Here is a 21,401-nt window from a genome sequence, read left to right on the forward strand (position 1 = left end):
AATATAAACTAAATAAAAACAAGTTTAAAATTGCAAATAAAAAAAAACGATAAATATTAATATATAGAAGAGACAGAGTGCGTTGTCGCATTGAATAATTTGTTCATTGTTAGAACACATGCACAAGAAACATATATTAATTATTGCGGATTAACAAAGCAGAGTTCTACAAAATGGAACCATATGAGAAAAGTAATGTAGAAATAATTCTCACACATTAATCACCTATTGAAACGATATTTACTCTAAAAAACATTGAGCTCCTAATTTTTAGAGTAATTTGGAGTTCAAGTAAAATTTTCACTCTAGACACTTACACATTCATTTTATATTAACTTCGTAGGACAGTTTATCAAATCTTTATTTAAGGAACCAACTTAGTTATAATTTTGTGCTCATAATGAGCACTGGCATCAATATCTTCAAACTGGTACTGGATCAACAAGCATTGAGGTGATACCCTCTACCATCACTCCTCCAAGATGTGTGTATGCATCTTCATCCTTGTAGAGTAAATCCATAACTCGTGCAAGATTGACAACACGTGTAAGGAGAGGTTCTGGCACTTCAGTAGGTCTAAAACACTCTTTGTTTATATCCTTCCATGCATTCACGATTTGCTTTCGAAATTCGTCATGTACCTCTTGCTTTGAAACACCATATTGCCTCATGTAACACTCGATGCCCGAGACAACGTGCCCTCTCTCTTGCTCAAACTGTAAAAAAATAAATTCCCAAAATATGTAATGAGTGTCATTTTTTGTTAGGCCTAAATGGATTTGTGGATCTATTTAAAATGAATCAATTTCTTGCTTTAAATAGTAAAAATTTACAGGTGTATCTAATACCACGTTATTTAAGACCTAACAATATGTACACTATTATTTACTAGATTCAAAAACAAAATTTGAACCATGTCATAAATTTGTAGATGTGGATCTAATTCCCTTGTAGTATTGAACTAGTCTCTTACACACTGTTGAAGTAAAAATACTGAAAAAAGAAAGGTAGTTATTACGAGTGACTTTGTATATTCTCTATATATTTTTATAATTTTTGTACATACTGCATGTAGGAGGATCTTTTAATTGGACTAAAACTGTGATGCCCAGAATTGATTGAATATTAATCATGTGTTGTGTAGGTATGTGTTGAGTCCCACATTAGACATATATATTGGGTTAATCTGGAATTTATAATAATAATAAAAAACTCAATTGTGACTAGACTAATTATTTTAAGGTGCAGCACAAATGTGACTTAATGATTTTTCTCAAGTTTTTTTTTTTTTTAATATAGAATAATTAACGTCCCTTGATTTTAGTCACAATGCTCAATAAGATCCACTAATAATATGTGTGCTATATAACATTTGCTAAATGTACCTCATTGGAAACAATATCATCCATTAGCCTGTTTATGATTGATGCTGCTCTAACAATCTTTGGCTCCTTGATGACCCATTCCAATGCTGCCTTGGTCACGATATCTCCCATGCCAATAAAAGATATGGTGCTAAGCGTGAGGTAACCACAAGATATTAGTGCATTACTCATATATTCCTCCATTGTGGGAATATATTTTTCTTTCAACCATACGGCTTCTTCAAAGTAGGCTTGAACAAGTTTTTTCATCTAGTTACATTAACATATAAAATATTGATAACTATAAAATGAGAATTAATGGGAAAAAAATAGAGCGGTTTCAAGTGAATTAATAGTGTCTTACTGCAACTTTTGCATAGTAAACACAGTAAAGTCTTCCATCCTTGCACATCTCTTCTTCAATTTCTTCAAAAACATCCAAGAGTACTTTATAACACAACTTCATGTATTTTGGGAGTTGGTCTATGCAACTTATATCCCACCTGAAATTTAAACGTTTGAATCATGTTTGCAATGTTGACTTATACCCCAAAATGTTAAAAATAGGGCAGGACCGACTTCATGTATTTTGGGGCTTAAGGCAATAACTAAATTGATATATATATATATATATATATGAGTGTGTGTGTACATATATATATATATATATATATATATCAATTAAGTAATAATTTTTTAATATAAAATTATTCTACTTGCTTGTTTAATTAGATGAAAAATTATGAATTAAATTGTTTTATTCAACTTTTCTAACATCTATTTTTAAATTAATAATATAGTTAAATCACTTAATCTTTCTTAAAATGTTATATTTAATTGATTTTTTTAACAAAATTAATTTTTAAATTTGTCAACAACTACTGTGAAACTCATGCTACATCACGCCCAAAACTACGAATGGTTGAATGGGCCATGTCAAAAACAGTGAATGATGAAGAGCATAATAAATATGGACTATGTAAAAGCTTAAAGCTAAGCTAAACAAGAGTGACTGAATAAATTATTTTATCAAGATAAAACATTGGTCTCTTTCTTTATCTCCTACCACTACCAAGGGTAAAACAAACACAAAGTAAAAGATCTCCTATAAAAACAAGGAGAGAGAGAGAGAGAGAGAGAGAGAGAGAGAGAGAGAGAGAGATTTGAAGCTGAGCCAAACCTGAAAGGAACAAAAAAGAAGGTCCAATGTTGCTACAAAGAAGCTTAAATTACTTTTTATTCTTTAAATGGAGAGAGTGGCAAAATTTCCAGCAATATGTACCCAAAAAAATGAGGTTTGAGATTTATTTTATTTTATTTTATTTTTATTTATTTTTTATATAATTTGCAGATTTTAAATTTGTTTTGTTGACAGAGAAAGAGAGAGTAAGTGATTTTCTAGCTTTTGTGTGTGGAACACTATGAGTTCTATACTCTAAAACTTTCACATGAATAAAACCAATAGTCAGTTATACATTAAAAGAAGATAATTTCTTTTATAAATGTGGTAATAGTTTTAGTGTTTCAATTTTTAAAAACATTATTTTTCATCTATTGGTTAATATGGGCTTAATTAATATTTTTAGAAGTAAAGATACATCCTTATTGGTAAACATATGACCTTGAAAAATGATATTCTCCATTCTAATAGAAATTGAGAAAATCCATTTCGTGGTTGCGATTTAATTTTTTTAATTTGATAGTGCATAGAGTACTCCATCATTTAAAATTTTATGTGATGTCGTATTGGATACATCTTTAGATTTATAATTTTTAATTTGAATCATGATATCAATCAATTTCAAATGGAGATGAAGATGACCCTATATGCTTGCATTAAACCTTTTAATTGCGTCTGTGAAGAGCTCGAGTTCTTCATGTGTGCCATATACATCATAAATGTCATCTATGATTGATGCCATGCAAATTGTTTTGGTAAGTATCTTCAGAGCAAGAGAGTATTGGGGTTCAAAGTACACTCCCAAAATCCAGAAGTATAACTCCACCACCCTATCTCGTGCAAAGGATAGGTTTGTCGCAACATCTATACCTTTCCACCACCTAAATTACAATTTCAACAAAAACTGGCTGGTCAAATGATGTCTAATGAAAGCTTAATTACAACACCAATGTAGTGAGATATAGTTAATGAACTTACCTTGAGATATGGCCAAGTTCCTTCTGGTGTTGTTTTTGCAACATGTTAAAATCCAATTTTGCAAAGTTTAGTAGAATTTCATTATGTGAAGCATTTTCTTGGTAGATAGAAAAGTATTGCCTAGCCTCTACCCTTGGCAAGCACTTTTGAATAGGTCGATTTAAAGCATGGCTTACTTGTGTGGCAAGAGGAGGGCTGAAATTAATTACCATTGATTCAAGGTGAGTGGTTGTAAACTTAAGTGCTTCATATATCAAGTATATCTTCTCCATGCACCCTCATATGTGTAGCTTCATAAAAGCTTAACATTCCTTTCACATCGTTAGTAAGTGATTCCTTGAAGTTTCCCATATTGTCTTTGAATTTGTTGAAGATATCTACTTTACCACCCAGCACAAGACATGCATGAGCCATTAGTAGATGATATGAAATAATGATGCAAGTGAATGCTTGATCACGAAAATTAACTTTTAGCTTGTTTAAGGATATGTTTGGAATGAAGAGAGATGGAAGGAGAGGTGAGGAGAATAGAGGGGAAGGATTTAAGGAAGCCAGAATATATTAAAACTTAGCAAATTCCAATCACCTTCTCCCTTCTCGCATCTCCCTCCATCCAAACATAGAGTGAGTTTTCTTAAATAAACAAATAACCAACCAAAAGAGTGCTTACCACTTAGAATGTTATAACCTTGTTGTCTAAGTAATCGAAAATGAAGTGCAATGGTGTAAAGAGCATCATCACTTTCTTGGACATCACACGTATAATGGTACCTGTGAATTTGTTGTAATACTTCATCAATCTCACCTTCAAAATGATAAGACACTCCTAAGCGTTGGATTGCATCAATCAACTCCAACTTTTCTAGAAGATTATCGATGGGAGCCATCAGCATCCTTTGCACTTCTTCCTTCAACCCTTGGACTTGCTCCGAGTCATCAATAGTCTCCTAAAATTGGAAATCGAAATAAAAAATTAACATGTTACCACTGTTTACAAGCATCATTTGTCATTTAAAGATGATGTATTTTAAGACCATGACATTTGAATATTGGCTATGAAATGAATCACAATTTATATTAGAATATTAATTTTATTATGTAGCCTAAGATGTCAGGTGGAAGACTTATATACCTCGGATTTATTAGAATAAGAGAGGAACTGGTCTCCCCATAAGCTTGGACGATAATTTGCTGAGCGACGATGTACATTAGCATCTGGATTTTGGGTTTGAGCAGTAGCCATGGAAATTTGGTGAGACATTTTGGGAGGTGAAAGAACAACTTAGTGTTGAAATGGTGCAATTAGCAAAAGCTATAGCCTATAATGTATGCTTCTTATCCTTCAAAAGACTGGCATGAGAGGAAGAGTTTATGTGCTTAGGTATTTATAGATATAGCTGAGGCATGCACTTTGGTTACGTTTGGTAAGTCTATTTGAGAATGCATTCCTTCAGTTTTTTTTTTTTAATAGATTATCTTTGGTGTTATTATGGAACTTTTAATGAAGGTTGATTTTTTTTTCAACATTTAAGTAGGTATATTGTGAGAAAAGTATGGAAGTTTAATTTTTAAGTCCAATGGAAATGGGGATTTATATTGGACAAATGTGGAGACAAATAATATTTGTCCAATTCATTGAATTAGTCTCTTGCAATTCTGCACTGAAGTTAGTCTTATGCAGAAAATTAAAAAGTTTTTTTGATTCTTACATTTTGTATGACTTTTTAGATCCAGCCGTATCAATTCAAAGCATGTAAAATTATAAATGTATACAAATTCTTTGAATTCTATTCCTACATTTTCCATGACTTTTTAAATCCATCTGTATCAATTCAAAGCATGTAAAATTATAAATGTATACAAATTCTTTGAATTCTATTCCTACATTTTCTATGACTTTTTAAATCCATCCGTATCAATTCAAAGCATGTAAAATCATAAATGTATACAAATTCTTTGAATTTTATTAATATATTGAAATAAATGCATTTGTCATTACTTAATAGTTTGACATAAATGCTAAATTTAGATGAGGTGGAAATCTAAATGAGAAGAATGTCATATAATGTGCCACTTGGCAGAACCTCCTGTTTTCCCACGTGAGGTCTCTACTTTTATATATATATATATTAACGTGGAACAAATATTATTTGTCCGATTCATTGAATTTGACTCTTGAAATTCTGCATTAAAGTTAGTTTGATGCAAAAAATTGAAAAGTTTTTTTGATTCCTACCTTTTCCATTACTTTTTAGATCCATCTGTATCAATTCAAAGCATGTAAAGTTATAAATGTATACAAATTCTTTGAATTTTATTCCTACGTTTCCCATGACTTTTTAAATCCATTCTTATCAACTCAAAGCATGTAAAGTTATAAATGTATACAAATTTTTTGAATTTTATTAATACATTGAAATAAATGCATTTGCTATTACTTAATAGTTTGACATAAATACTAAATTTAGATGAGGTGGAAGCTTAAATGAGAAGGATGTCATATAATGTACCACTTAGTAGAACCTCATGCTTTCACACATGAGGTCTCTACTTATATATATATATATATATATATATATTGATTGATGTGGAACAAATAATATTTGTCAAATTCATTGAATTTGACTCTTACAATTCTACATTGAAGTTAGTTTTATGCAAAAAATTGAAAATTTTTTTTGATTCATACCTTTCCCATGACTTTTAAGATCCTTCTGTTTCGATTCAAAGCATGTAAAGTTATAAATATATACAAGTTCTTTGAATTTTATTCCTACATTTCCCATGACTTTTTAAATTCATCTTTATCAATTCAAAACATGTAAAGTTAAAAATGTATACAGATTCTTTTAATTTTATTAATAAATTTGAATAAATGCATTTGTCATTACATAATAGTTTGACATAAATACTAAATTTAGATGAGATGGAAGCCTAAATGAGAAGGACGTCATACAATGTGTCACTTGACAGAACCTCATGCTTTCTCACATAAAGTCTCTACTTATATATATATATATATATATATATATATATATATATTGATGTGGAACAAATAATATTTGTCCAATTCATTGAATTCAACTTTTGAAATTCCGCATTGAAGTTAGTCTTATGCAGAAAATTGAAAATTTTTTTTGACTCCTACCTTTTCTATGACTTTTTAGATCCATTTGTTTTAATTTAAAGCATATAAAGTTAAAATGTATACAAATTCTTTGAATTTTATTCCTACATTTCTCATAACTTTTTAAATTCATCCTTATCAATTCAAAGCATGTAAGGTTATAACTATATACAAATTTTTTGAATTTTATTAATACATTTGAATAAATGCATTTGTCATTACATAATAGTTTAACATAAATGCTAAATTTAGATAAGATGGAAGCGTAAATGAGAAGGATATCATATAATGTACCACTTAGCAGAACCATGAGATCTCTACTAATATATATATATATATATGAGATGAGTTCAAGTTACACATTTTTTAAATCGTTGAATTTAAGTAGATCTAACAGTTAAAAAAATACCCTAATTATTACAAATATTCTTATTAGGATCTCATTAATTACCCCCATTTATTACATTCTAAACCTACCTCTAAATCCAAAAACATTTGACGTCTGACTCTCTCTCTTTCCGATTCTCTCTCTGTGATCCAACGGTATGAATCACATATGCTTATCATGTGGGCATGACTATGAATCTATGAAGTCCGAATTTCCCTTGTTTCCCTTCTCACACGTGACGTGCATGGAACGAAAAAGAAATTGTTCTAGCAATTCCAAATTCCAGGTTATATGTATCATTACTACTTTTCCAAGCATTCACTGAGGAAATTACTGTGACAATTTCATACAATCAAGTCACTCTCCATATGTCTATAATGACCTCTGGGTGGATACATACACTATAAGAGAGATAATGCATACGATACGAGTGAATGAGATACATTCTCAAGCCTTGTCAACGAAAGGCATTATCTATTTTAGAGAAACCGATCAACTATTTCGTGGAAAATGTATGTCATTAAAATAAAAACCCCTGCATGGAAAACAAAGACAATAGGCCGCCCACAAAGACTTTAAGGTCACTTCCAAGAAACGTCACTACAATTTCCTTCTCCCTTCAATGCGGTCAACCAAAGCTTGGGAAAACAGGCAGATTCCTTGCAAATCCTATAAAGAAATAAATAAATAAACAAAGACAAAGAAAAGCAGGCCAGCCTGATCCACATTTGTGTTTAATTTCAAGTGCTTCCAACAACGAAAATTTCCTAATAAGTGGGAGTACAGAAGAAAGTTCCCACCATGACATTTCTCCAAATGACCATTTCTTAAACAATTTTTCATTCTCATTCCACCTCACCTAAAAGGACTTGCAGAACCACACAAGCACCTTCCCTCTTTAATTTCATATCTGACTATTTTAATGTCTTCAAATACAAGACTGAATCCAACGTATATTATATATGGCAATCTCCTACACCATTCCTAAACATCATTTTCCTGCAAATTAAGTTGCAAATAATTCTTTCATCTTTTCCTTCTATACTTTTCCGAATAACGTTTCATTCTTGACACTAGGTAGAGACTTGATAAATATCTATGACTATGCCTTTGATCCATAACTGTATAGAGCCATCATCGAACAGCTCCTCTTGCCTGATGTGTTTATGGTATGAACTACTTTCATTGATGCAGCTCCTCTAAAGAGTGACTCTCACTCACAAACCTCTATTGTTAGTGTTCAGCTTTTTTTTTTTTTTCCCGCCAGCAACCTGTGGAGGTGGAGCAATGGTGGAGAGAGAGAGAGTGTCAAACATCAAATGTTTTTTAGGTTTAGAGATAATTTTAGAATACAATAAACGAGAGTAATTAATAAGATTCTAATAAGAATATTTGTAATAATGAGGATTTTTTTTTAACGGTTGGATCTATTTAAATCCAATGGTTTAAAAAATGTATAACTTGAACCCATATATATATATATATATATATATATTTATACACACACCTCAAAGCCATTAGAATAAGCGAGGAAATGTTCTCCCCATAATGTTTGGAAACGAAGCAGAGGCTTAATTTAAGCCTTATTAACGTGTGCCTCTTGTCCTACAAAATTCAAACACTAGCATGAACGAAAGAGATTATGCGCTTAGGTACTTATAGATACAGCTGCGGCATGCAATTAGAACCGCCCTTTCATAGACCTTTTTTTTTGTGCTAATTAATTAATTACCTCTATATAGAATGCAAATTAGATAAGCTTCCCAACTTACCAAATACGTGTAAAAGAATAGTTTACAAAAGCCATTCTCTCTTATCTAGAATTATATGCCTATGTTTCTTATGTGTTTTTCTCACAAATTGAAATATCAAATCCCTACATGTAAGTGGACAAAACCATGCACAAAAGGACATATTGAGCAAGTGGGAGATGACAGGTACATGTGCAATTTCACATTCAGAATAAATATTTTTCTCCCATTATTATAAATAAAAAATAAAAATCTAAGAAAGTTCATGTCAAGATGATCAATTTGATTTCTAAGTGTTAGTAATTGAGTCAGTTTGACCCAACCCATAGCGTATGGTCCATTGATTACTTGATAAGTGAATTTAAATTTGAGTTGCAATCTAAACTAATCTTGATATGAATTGTCAAGATAACATGGTGGAGTTGGATTTTCAGATGGATATTAGAATTGATTAAATGTGGTTGTACTTATTTTTTAATATGTGATAAGATGACGTTACATGTTTAGATTGGAGGGTATAAAATTTTAGTTTTACACCACATTCTTATAGAATTTAAAATCTTTAAACGTTAGCATGAATGAAAGAGCTATGCCCTTATATGTACTGATATTTATAAGTTATATTCAGCAAAAAAAAAAAAAAAAAAAAAAAAAAAAAAAAAGAAGAAGAAGAAGATATTTATAAGTTATAACTGAGGCACGTAATTAGAACCTCCTTGCATGGATATATATATATATAATAATATTGCTCTAATTAATTACCTTCCCACAATATTTTCCTTTCAGATTATCAAGTTGTATTTTCCTCTCACTCAGAACCCGTCAAACTCAAGCTTGCCTCAATATTAATATTGGAAAAGAAATGAAAACTATAACCTAATTTTCATCTGGTAATCAGAACAACTATATCAAGTTAACGACAAAAATAAATGGTAATAATATTCTTATGAGTTTCAATCTCTCTTTAATTTCTTTTCCTTTAAAAAAAAAAAAAAAAAACAAAAATTTAGTCATTTTCTCTCTCTTGAAATTTTTTTCATTCCACCTTAATAGGTATCTTGCATTAACCACAGCATGGCCCACAACTATTAAGCTTTATAACGATATTTTTCTGACATTTTAGAATTATGTGAGCATATGTAACTTATGGCAATAAAATTGTGGTCGATATGAAACTTAAAAGATTTGTCTCACAAATTGAAAGGTCATGGCCCTACGTGTGCACAAACAAAACCCATTCACAAAAGGGCAGATGGCCTCCCAAAGTAAATCAGAGATGACAAGTTTATGTACACTTCCACAGGAGACTCTTACAGCATTTTGGGGGTGTAGATAAGGATTAAGGAGTAGTTGGCTTAAGCCTTCAATGGATGCCTCTTGTCCTTCAAACTTTAACATGAAGGAAAAAGCTTATGCACCTGTATGTACTTATATTTACAACTGAGGCTCGCACTTATAAATAATTGGAACCTAGCTCCCTGCATGGACAATTTCTTAACGATAACAATATAGTTGTATTTTCTGACTTTCCTGAAGCATGTGAGCAAAACTTATGGCAATACAATTGTGGTCGATATGGAACAAGGAAGAGAATTTTATAAAATTTTAAAGCAAAATGAACAAACATATATTGGAGTTAGCCCCTTCCCTTTTCTCTTCTATCTTTGAGTTGAGAATCATAGTTTTTTCTCCTTTCTCGTGTCATCTTAATGATATATGAGAGGAGGGTTTACATAAATTTCCTATTAAACTAATTTAGTATAGGAATTTGGATGTAAAAGAGAGAGAGAGATATATATATATATATATATATTGTTAAATGATTGAATTCATTATTTTCTAATAATTTAAGTTTTTGAAACAATGTGTAATTCGACTTTGTATCAAAACAAGAGAATCTTGAGTTCAATTCCTGTTTTCACTTTACAATCAGTAATTTTTCAAAAGAGATGTCAACTTTTATGACATCTATTTGAGAAAAAGGCTATTATTATCAAGTTCTTTAAAGGCATAAGTTAAGGTGTATTTAATATTTTATTAAATATATTTTCATTAAATTAAGTTAAATTGTATACAAATATCAAGAATAATATGTACGACTACAATAAATTTGTGCATACAAATTAAACCAATAAATTATTAACAAGTGAATTTTTGTTTATAATTGATTTCTCATCATTGACATACAAGAGAAAGAGAAGAAGAGGGGGACAACAAGGGAGAGAAGATTTTATATACATAAATACATACATACATATATATAAAGCATAAATTTAATTTTTTGAGGCTTAGTTGTCCAAGGTTAAAACTATGTAAAAAAAAAAAAAAAAAAACCACCTCAAGACTTTATTAATAGGGGTGTGCATGAGTTGGGTTGGTAAAATTTTTAACTCAACTCAATCCATCACGTGTAGAAAGTAGAAACCAACCAAACCCTAGTTGGGTTGGGTTAAGGGTTGTGCATACATGTTTTATGCGTTTTAAAAAAATTGGGCATTAGTTTAGGTTAGTCTTGTCAAGTTGGTGGGTTTGACACCACCCTTATCTATTAGCCACATAATTTGAGGTGGAGGTTGGTGGGTGTGATACCACCCCTATCTGTTAGTCACATAATTTGAACCTCTACTTTAAACCTCATAAAACCCAAAACCTAAATACACCCAAAAAGCTCTTTGTCACATAGGATATAAACTAGAGAAAAATATATTAATTCTCTATCTCTATTGATGTTGCATGCCACACTTTTGAAACAAGGGTTGGCAGCTTGTGTGATTGTCCTAGACCAAACATAATTCCTTTTGAAACCAAGGGTTTGGTCGGCTAAGTATTAGTTTTTTACACAAAACTAATTCAGCCATTCCTGTAACGATTCTCCACCATTGGTCCTTAGCTTGAATTGGACCAAGGCCAATAAGCAAAATTCAAATAACACTCTCTCTCTCTCTCTCTCTCTCTCTCTCTCTCTCTCTCTCTCTCTCTCTCTCTATATATATATATATATATATATATAAGTTTCATTCTCTTTTTCTGTACATGTTAGAGATATATGTTAGCCTAATAATTTAGGCCAAAGTCCAATTATGCTTTATGTGTCAAGTCTTATACTTCTATTACTAGTCAATTAATCATAGCTAATGTGTGGTTAATTAGTTTAGAATTTCGCCTATGATTATATTGGCTTCATTGTAACATATGAATTGTGCTTTACTCATTTATCAAATATGTAGCCCTTAAGGGTTTTTTCTTTTTCCATGGACATATGTTGTTAGATAAAGCCACGTAACCCTCATTTGTTCTTATGTTACTCTTTTACGCTTCTGCATCTACAATATTTCTATATCTCCTCCAATTTATTTAACATTTTCTTTGTTTAAAACTTTTTTAAAGAGATATATTTGTCATAGTCACTTACCTTATTCCAATAAATCAAGAGGCATAAGTTTTTTCACAATAGTTAACGTGGTTTGTTGTAATTGATACATAATAAAAGTTGTATTAGTGGTGGACCAATTTACAATTAATGTTATTCCAATATAACTTACCACTTAGAAATTTGTAAAAAAAATAAATAAATAAATTGTGGAAAAAAATTGTATCCCCTCCCTTCATTCACAAAATCTTTTCTGCTTAAGTCAAGTTGCTTAGTTTCTCAAAGGAAAAATAAATAAAGAGAGGTAATTATCCTATATTTGTTTAATAGAGTGTATCACATAGTACTTTCCACCATAAGTTTGACTTCTGAGTGAAGTTTATGATATGCTTTTGTGTTAAAATATTATCCAATCTTTGGTGTGTATTTCTTTCTTAAAAAATACTCTCTCTCTCTCCTTTTTTTTTTTTTTTTTTTTTTTTTTTTTTTTTTTTTTCTACTAGTAAGTTGATAGTTAGAAGGGTGGATTTGAAAAGGCACTCATACCAATAGTAATATAAATGATCAAGATTCCCAAGTTTCATGCAATAACATTAAAATTTTAACACAATCAATAATTCATTTGGAATAAATTTAACATTGGGTATATTCAAAGTAACATTTTCCAAGATCATTCGGTTGCTTCCTCTCCTTTAAGGATGCACAGAAACAGGATTTCTCCTTGAGAGGATAAAAACATTTTTTAATTCATTCTAGAATAAATTTAAAAAAAAAAAATCAAAAGCAAGTTGATACATAAAATTGAAACTAATATAGTATAAATATTAATCAAATATAAATAATAATAAAAAAGACAAAATAATTGTTCTTAATACATTTCTATTCATGTATCAAAATAGGACTTGACTTTTAAAACTATCTATGATTGATCTGCATTATATCTATCTATCTATATATATCCATTAAAAAAATATTTTTCATTTTTTTGTAAAACTTATTTTTGACAATATTTATGGTTAGAAAAATCTATAAACCAAATAAATGCTATATATCTTTCTAAGAAAAATAAAAATAAAATTTACATATATTATATCAGTATACGTCCAACATTATTTTATTTAAATAAATAATTATTGTTTCCAAGTAAAAAAATTACACCAAAAAAAGGTTGAAACTATACAAATTCAGTCGCTGAACATTATATTATATAATATGTCTAATATACTTATAACATGGCACCAAGTTTTAGGAATGGGCGACCCCTATTGACACCCTAGGACTGGAAATAGTTAGCATTCCTGTGAGATAGGATGACGATCCTTCTTTCTCTCGGTGCATCTCATGGTTATGTCGCTTGCACTGGCTATGCTCATGGTACTTGTGTGTGGGGTTTGAGCGTATGAGAGAGTGTGGAATCATCAACAATCACTGGAATTTCTAAAGATGTGATTGGTTATGTGAATTTTTTAAGACAATGATTTTTTTTTTTTTTAATTACAACAAATGTAGTTCCTCTGAGCTTAAATTAAATAAAATCGTGTCTTGAACCATAAAAAAGTTTTAGGGATTTAGTTACGCATTGAGAGTATTCGCATTAGTTCGTGCAAAAATTTCAATCTATTTTAGCATAAGAATTTTTTTTTTTTTCTTTTTTACATACTCACTTTTCAAAAAACATCACATCATATTATTTATTTTAAATTGCATTCTATTAAAATATCAAGGGGTTTTTACACTCCCTTCCCAAAGGTTTAGAGGAATAATAGTCCACCCCAAACTTGAAAAGAAAAAACACTCACCTCCCTTGAGATTTGAAGAAATTAACACTCCCCTTCCCCCCTTTTGTTTATATTAGTATTGAATTATTCTAAATTTTATTAGAATCTCTGTACAAAAGTTTTACCATGGTTATTAAAAAAATAACTAATAAATTTTGAATAAAAATGAAAAATTTATTAAGCACTAAAACATTTGCAACATCAAATCTCTCCATAATCCATTTAAAAAGGAAAAAAAAAATTAATAGGCAAAGTTCACACTTAATGTTTTAAAATACACTTTAATTAAAAATTAAAAATTACGAATTTTAATTATGAAATACGATCATTTTGGAAACCCACCCTTTGCTAGTACACAACATTTTAATATTAATTTAACAAAATTTGGGGTGTGTTTGGAAACCATTTATTTTGTTGAAACTAAAAACTTATTGCTGAAAGTACTGTAGATAAAGGTAAAAGTTAGTTAAAATAGTACAGTGAGGCTCATGAATAGTACTAAAAAGTGCAGTAAGGCCCATGAATAGTAGCAAAAATAAGCTGAATAGTAAAATAATTTTAATTTTCCATTCCAATCCAAATGCACACTTGGTCAATTAGATGTCAATGAGGGAATGTGTTTTTTCTTTTCAAGTTTGGGGTGGAGTGTGATTTCCTAGTCCTCAAGGGAATAGAGTGTAATGACCCTAAATATCAATTTTCCTTAATATTTTTTAATTGTTTCTCTTTATTCTTACTCAAGGAAGACAATACTATACCCTACTGGCCAATACAATCGGTATTTTTCGTTCCAGTGCCCAATTCGGTTCAGGTACACCTCTATATCGTCTTGCTTCAAATACCGGATCATTCCAGCTTGTATCGGCCATTTTGACCAATTTCAACTGTTCCAGCTAAAAAAGTACTTTTCGGCCCGGAATAGAATCTTCAAGAAAAAAAAAAAAAAAGCAGCTTTAGCCCCCATGGACACTAATCCTTCACCATAACCAATGTTGGTCAACCAGAACTTTAGGCAGATCCCTTTGTTGGAAAAATAGTATTGAGTGAATAAGAAATTGACGTTTAATTTGTTCACTTGAAGACGTTACTAAAGTGATGAAAATCCTAAGTCCCACATAGGAAAGGAAAGAGATAATATATGAGTTTATATGCTCATGGACCGGACATTGGGTTGGGCTTTGGCATATGTGGACTGGGCCCTCTTGTCCAAATAATAATTTATTATTATTATTTTTTTTTGAGTCAGTTAGTCTGTGCACAACAGTTTTTCTTTGAATAGTGTGTCTATTCACCAACGTTTATAAATTCATAGTCCCTCATTCATGAAAACTGATTTCTAAAAAAACTCTCCTAGAGAGAAAATATTTTGTGCATGTGTTTGAGTCAAATAGAGAGAAAGAGACATAAAGTAATTTGTAGAACATAGACCTTGTGTGCTTATTCTCTGTTCCAGTAGATCATATTATCCTGGGAGGCAGACGTCCATGAGTATCAAAGCACCACAAATTATGTGAGAGGCGAAATCTGCTTTAAGGAGATTGTGTCAAACACAAGACTTGATCTGAATCATTTATCCTTGACACATTTAGTCTATGAGTTGTTAATTATTTGCAAATTTCTTTATATATATAGATATATGTACATAATTATTTATTGCTTTTGCTATCACGTCTTTTTGTGTTATTGCTTATGCTTAGATCTGTATGTTGTTCTTTTTGGTTAATCACAAAAGTAAATTTTTGATATATATCCAACAATCTTAAAGCAGATATATATATATATATATATATATATATAAATTTATTTTTGTGAATTTCCTGTCTACTCTATAAAGGCATTTGGCAGATTGTGGCTTCACTATTTGATATCCTTTTCTGCCTTTAGATACTATTTCGTGTCCTTTGGTTATTGTGGGTTGAATTAATATATATATATATATATATATATATATATATATATAGAGGTCCAATTAATGTGTGCCATTGCCATTCATTTTGAAAAAGTTTTTACGGAGAAATGAAAAAACTGTCTAAACAATTAATTACTCTTTCGTTTTTCCATAAAAAATTTCATAAAATGGTTTATTAATATATACTCTAAAGGCACACGTTAGTAAATCCCTATATATATATATATATATATCTTATATGCATCTTTGGCTTTTACTTTGAGATAGTCACTATTACTGAATTTTATAAAATGTCGATTTTCTAGGATTCAATTTAACTAAGTTTTGTTTGACAAAAATGTCGAATGAAACTGTTATGAAATCTGTTGCAGTGCCTGTTGCTTGTTGCTGCCCCTATTACTGTTCCTGTGAATCCTGGAGAAAAGCTAGAAAAATTCAATAGTACAGTGTTTAAGAGATGGCAACAAAAAATGCTATTCTATCTCACTACACTGAATTTGGAAAAGTTCTTGTATGAGAATGCTCCAAATCTCAAGGAAAATAAGACGGATAGGCAAGTGGTTGCTGCTATGGAAGCATGGAAACATGCTGACTTCATGTGCAAAAACTATATTCTTAATGGATTGGACAACAGATTGTATAATGTGTATAGTTCAATCAAGAAATCAAAAGAATTATGGGATCCCTCGAATAAGAAGTACAAGACAGAAGATGCTAGAACTAAAAAGTTCACTGTAGGTAAACTTTTGGATTACAAAATGGTAGATTCCAAAACTGTGCTTAGTCAAGTGCAAGAAATACAAATGATCTTACATGAAATTCATGCTGAAGGTATGTCTATAAGTGAATCATTTCAAGTGGCTACTATCATTGAGAAACTGTCTTCATCTTGGAAAGATTTAAAAAATTACATGGAGCATAAGCGCAAGGATATGCGGCTAAAAGACTTGATCGTAAGATTGAGAATTGAGGAGGACAATTGTTCTTTAGAAAGAGTTGTAAGGAATCACTACATGGAATCTAAAGCAAACATTGTGGAGCATAATAAGAATAAGAGGAAGAGGAAGTACTCCGGTGAAAGCTTGAATCAAGGAACCAATGGGTGTAACTTTACAAAGTTCAATAGAAAATGCTATGTGTGTGGCAAGATGGGGCATCGTGCTAAGGACTGTCATAAGCGTAAATATCAAGGGACCAAGAAAGGCTTTCAAGCCAACATTATTGAAATGGAAAATCTTTCTAAAAATGTTAATGATATAAACTTTTCTGTAGTGATTTCTGAAGTGAACTTGGTAGGAGGAGATACCAAGGAATGGTGGATGGACACTGGGTCTACTCACCATGTATGTTTAGATCAGAATTTGTTTTCTTCATACCATCTTGTGGACAATGGAGAAGAAATATTCATGGGTAATTCCTCAACCTCCAAGGTTGTAGGAAAAGGAAAGGTAATATTGAAGGTGACTTTAGGCAAGGAACTTACTTTGAATGATGTGTTGCATGTGCCAGATATTGATAAGAACCTTGTTTCTTGCTCACTGTTGAGTAAGAATGGTTTCAAAGTGGTCATTGAATCTGACAAGTTTGTACTCACAAAGAATGGCATGTATGTGGAAAAGGGTTATATGAGTAACGGGCTTTTCAAAATTAATATAGAGTGATTCTGTATTATTGTAAGTGTGAATTTGGTTTATAATAATTTAAGTGTGATATTATAGTGGTGTGATATTGTAGTTTTATATACTTTTGTATTGTAAAAGTATAAATAATACTTCAGGAGATTTGTTTGTCTTTAATGTTAAATAGTATAGAATTAGTTTATTATTATTTTCGGTTTATCTTTAACTATGCATATGTTTCTTTGCAACTTTCTTAGAGCAACTGCATCAGTTGATGTAAAATTGTGCAAAATAGAAAAATGTGCTCATTTTACACATTTTGAGCAAAAAAATATCCACATCGATGGGTGTAAAATTGTGCGTAAATGCACAATTATTACAATAACCGTGCTACAATAAGTGTGTCTACTCTGATACCACTTGATAAGCCAAAAACGTATTAATCCCTTGTGATTAAATTAATTGATTAATTAGCCAAGTTTATTAATTAATCAAATTAACATGCAAAGTGCGTAGTAGCACAAATAAATCACCAATTAAACTAAGTGTAGCGAAAATTAAATTGATAGGGTGATTTGTTTACGAATGGGGAAAACCTACATGGCAAAAACCCCACTGGGTGATTTTCTGGTCACCACTCCCGAAATTCCATTATTATCACAACAAGCGATTACAAGTAAAGGAATCACAGTACCTTACACCAACTTACAGTTGAACCCTTACCCCAATACCCAACTGGACTTGTTCTATAATGACAATTTCTCCTTTTGATGCATGGCTCCCAAATACGTGACTAACCAATTGCATGGATCCCAGTATGCGACTTCAATTACCAATTAGAGAAGGTTATTGGCTGCAAAGTTTTTCAGTTCATCCACACGATGAAGATCAAGAAGATGCTTGGTCACAAAACCCTATGGTGTACAAACATAGCAACTTCTTCAGAAGATATGATCTAGGGCAAAACTTTGTCTCCGGTCACAATTTGCTTAAACAGACTTTTCTCAAAGCTTGTGCAACTTGTAAACTCTTTGACGGCACTTAAAATAATCATTTTATTTGTCTAAAGTTAGGAGAAAAGAAGTCACAAAGATACATTCACAGATTCCAAGAAAACAGATCAGAATTTCTAATTCTTTCTTAAACCTCAACAGATAGAAGGTGTCAAGTAGCTATCGAGCAGGTGTTGAGCACACAGGCTAAGCAGTTTCTTAAACCTCAACACATGCTAGTTGTCGAGCTTTAATGAACTTGCATTTCTTAGCTTGTTTCTTGGACAGACTTGATGACTTCAACACTTGATCTTGAAACACAATTTTTTGAAGTATTAAAAACACCTAGATCTACCCAATTACAAGTAAATTACATTTTGTCAAAGGATTAGCCAATTACATAAAATAGTAACATATGTTCCTAACAAGTGAATCACATATATCCAAACATTATCCATTAAAACCCATATTTAACCCAAATATTCAAATGGGTTGAGTTAAAACTTATCCAAATTAGATGGGTAATGGGTGGGTTCGTGGATATGGATGAAAATTGCCACCATGGTTGCAACCAAAGGTTTCAACATGCCCTCAAGAAAGTCCCTTACCCATTCAAAATCCATTGTCAAAAACAAAAACACAAAAGCAAAACCAAAAGCTCCCAGAAGAATGCAAGTTGGCTAGGCTATAGGATGACTCGGTTCAGTGCGCACAGTAGTATTATGCAAATGGAAATAAAAAAGCTGTGTGTGACTGTGTGGTTGTGTTTATTTTTCGTGGTGACTAAAACATAAGAGGTGTGAGTTGGTTTAAGAAGAGAGAAAGAAAGGTAATATAAGATTTAAGGCGGTTCTAAGACCGAACTATCCCGTGGAGATACTATATGAGGTATGGAAGAATTCTGTGTGGTCTAAGCACATGATATATTGTAACAGTAAAAATTTTAATATTATCAAATTTTTAATCTTTTTTTTTTTTTTTTAAGTAAATCAATTTTTAATCTTATATAGCTATCATGGTACATTAGGACTGGTACGCCATCATGGTGTTACATATGAGCTCTCCCATACATGTGACATCTTTGAAGAATCTCAATCTACCGTCTGCGCAAGTACATCTAATATTGCTTTTTCTTTTCTCAAAAAAAAAAAAAAAAATATATATATATATATATATATATTGCTTTTTCTAAAAATTAATTATTATTATTATTTTTTAAATATTGCTATTTTTTTTTGTTAAGAAATAATTACAATATGCTGCTAATCTCGCAGCTTGAACCCTTTCTCCCTTAAACCTTCAAACACTTTATGCATGAGGAGATACTAATTCAGTTACAAGGCATTTGGCCATTCACATGGTCCAATTATGAAATAAAAAAGGGTTGGTGTTGAAGGGTTGTAGCGTATATGTTAGTGCGGTACTACGCAAATGATATGAGTTTTTTATTCTGGGTAAGGAGAAGTGCTACGTCTACAATATTTTTACAACATTTTTACAATAAATTATAAGTGGTTAATTGTTATTGGTTCAAATTTGAATTTAGCGTTGAGATTACCACTTAAGATTAGTTATAAAAATGTCATGGAGATATCACAACAACCAGAGCTAGGAGAACAAAAATAAGAATGTTGAAACTAAATCTAACTTGTAGATTTTCTTTTCTCCTAACCTTTCTTGACAACTAAACAGAGGATAAAAAATATATATATATATCATAAGAATTGAGGAATTATTCTCAAATCTATCCATCTTGATCTAAAATGTGCGAACCACATGAAATTGTCAATAAAAAAATATATATATATTCAAATTTTCCCAGAAAATACTTTCCCTCAGTACAAATTGTGCCCTAAAATAGAGCAAAATAGCAAATACACAGCTGCCAAACTAAACCTAATCTAAGAATTTTTCCCTTTCCCCTAAATTTTCTCGACAACCAAACATAGGATTAGTAAAGATTTAAGAAAAATATAGGGTAATTACAGTTTGGTAAGCCGATTTGAGTGTCTGAATCAAAGCCCGACGTTTTGGATCCCTCCAATGTCACTTTTGACGCCATGGAATCCAAATCATAGTCCAATGATTTGCCAACGATTTTCATTCTATGATTTCCTTCTTTCTGTGTGAATGAGTGAGATTTTGTGGTGTGTTCTATAGGGCAGAGTTGAAGAGAGAGGGTTTAGATTTTGTCTGTTTGGTAGTTGAGAAATTGCCCAAGAAAATGGAGGAGAAAAGTTTCTGTTAGATGCAAGAAGTGGAGAAAGTGGCGGCTGGTTAGTATTTTTTTTTTTTTTTTAGGTTTTACATTTTAGGCTTTTAGCTGTTTTGTTTTTTAGGATTAAACTTTAAATTACCCATTTGGGTCTGTCTTATCCATTTAATCCAAATATTTAATTGAATTGAGTTAAGACTTATCCAAATTAAGTGAATTATTGAATGGGTTAATGGGTTTGTATAAAAAGTAATTTCTCAAAAAATTATCTATTCCCTAGTTTCATTTATTTTAAAAGTCAAACATTTTTGCTTCGTGTTAAAACATAAAACGTCCAAATAATTTCATTTTATGGATTGAAGAATGAATTGGTATATTTAAGAAAGACAGGACACTGCACAAAATTAATGCTTATTACAATAAAGTAGGACTTATCGATAACTTATGCCAACGATTTGTCAAAATGATAAGGGATTCTGCTACACTTTTCCCACAATCTTTGATGTTTTGAGGATTGCCTAGCAATGACTTGAATTCTTCATTACTAGGAACACTTTCAAGTAAATTCTGCGAAGTCAATATATACAATGATAAGACATATGCTAGATAGGTACGCAGGAAAGAGGACAGTTAGGAATTGAATTTCGATGGAAGCATACACTGTGTTTCTTTAGACTTTTCAAGTCTGGATGGGCCTATAATAAGCTGCTCTAGGCAGTTTCAAACATTC

General features: G+C 31.0%; 1 pseudogene; it reads right to left on the reverse strand.

Annotated features, from left to right (window-relative positions):
* Nucleotides 1-395: 395 nt before the first annotated feature.
* On the reverse strand, nt 396-4,829 carry LOC115968551 (annotated as a pseudogene).
* Between the last annotated feature and the right edge of the window lie 16,572 nt (nt 4,830-21,401).

The sequence above is a fragment of the Quercus lobata genome, chromosome 11 (assembly GCF_001633185.2).
Source record: "Quercus lobata isolate SW786 chromosome 11, ValleyOak3.0 Primary Assembly, whole genome shotgun sequence".
NCBI classification, from domain to species: Eukaryota; Viridiplantae; Streptophyta; class Magnoliopsida; order Fagales; family Fagaceae; genus Quercus; species Quercus lobata.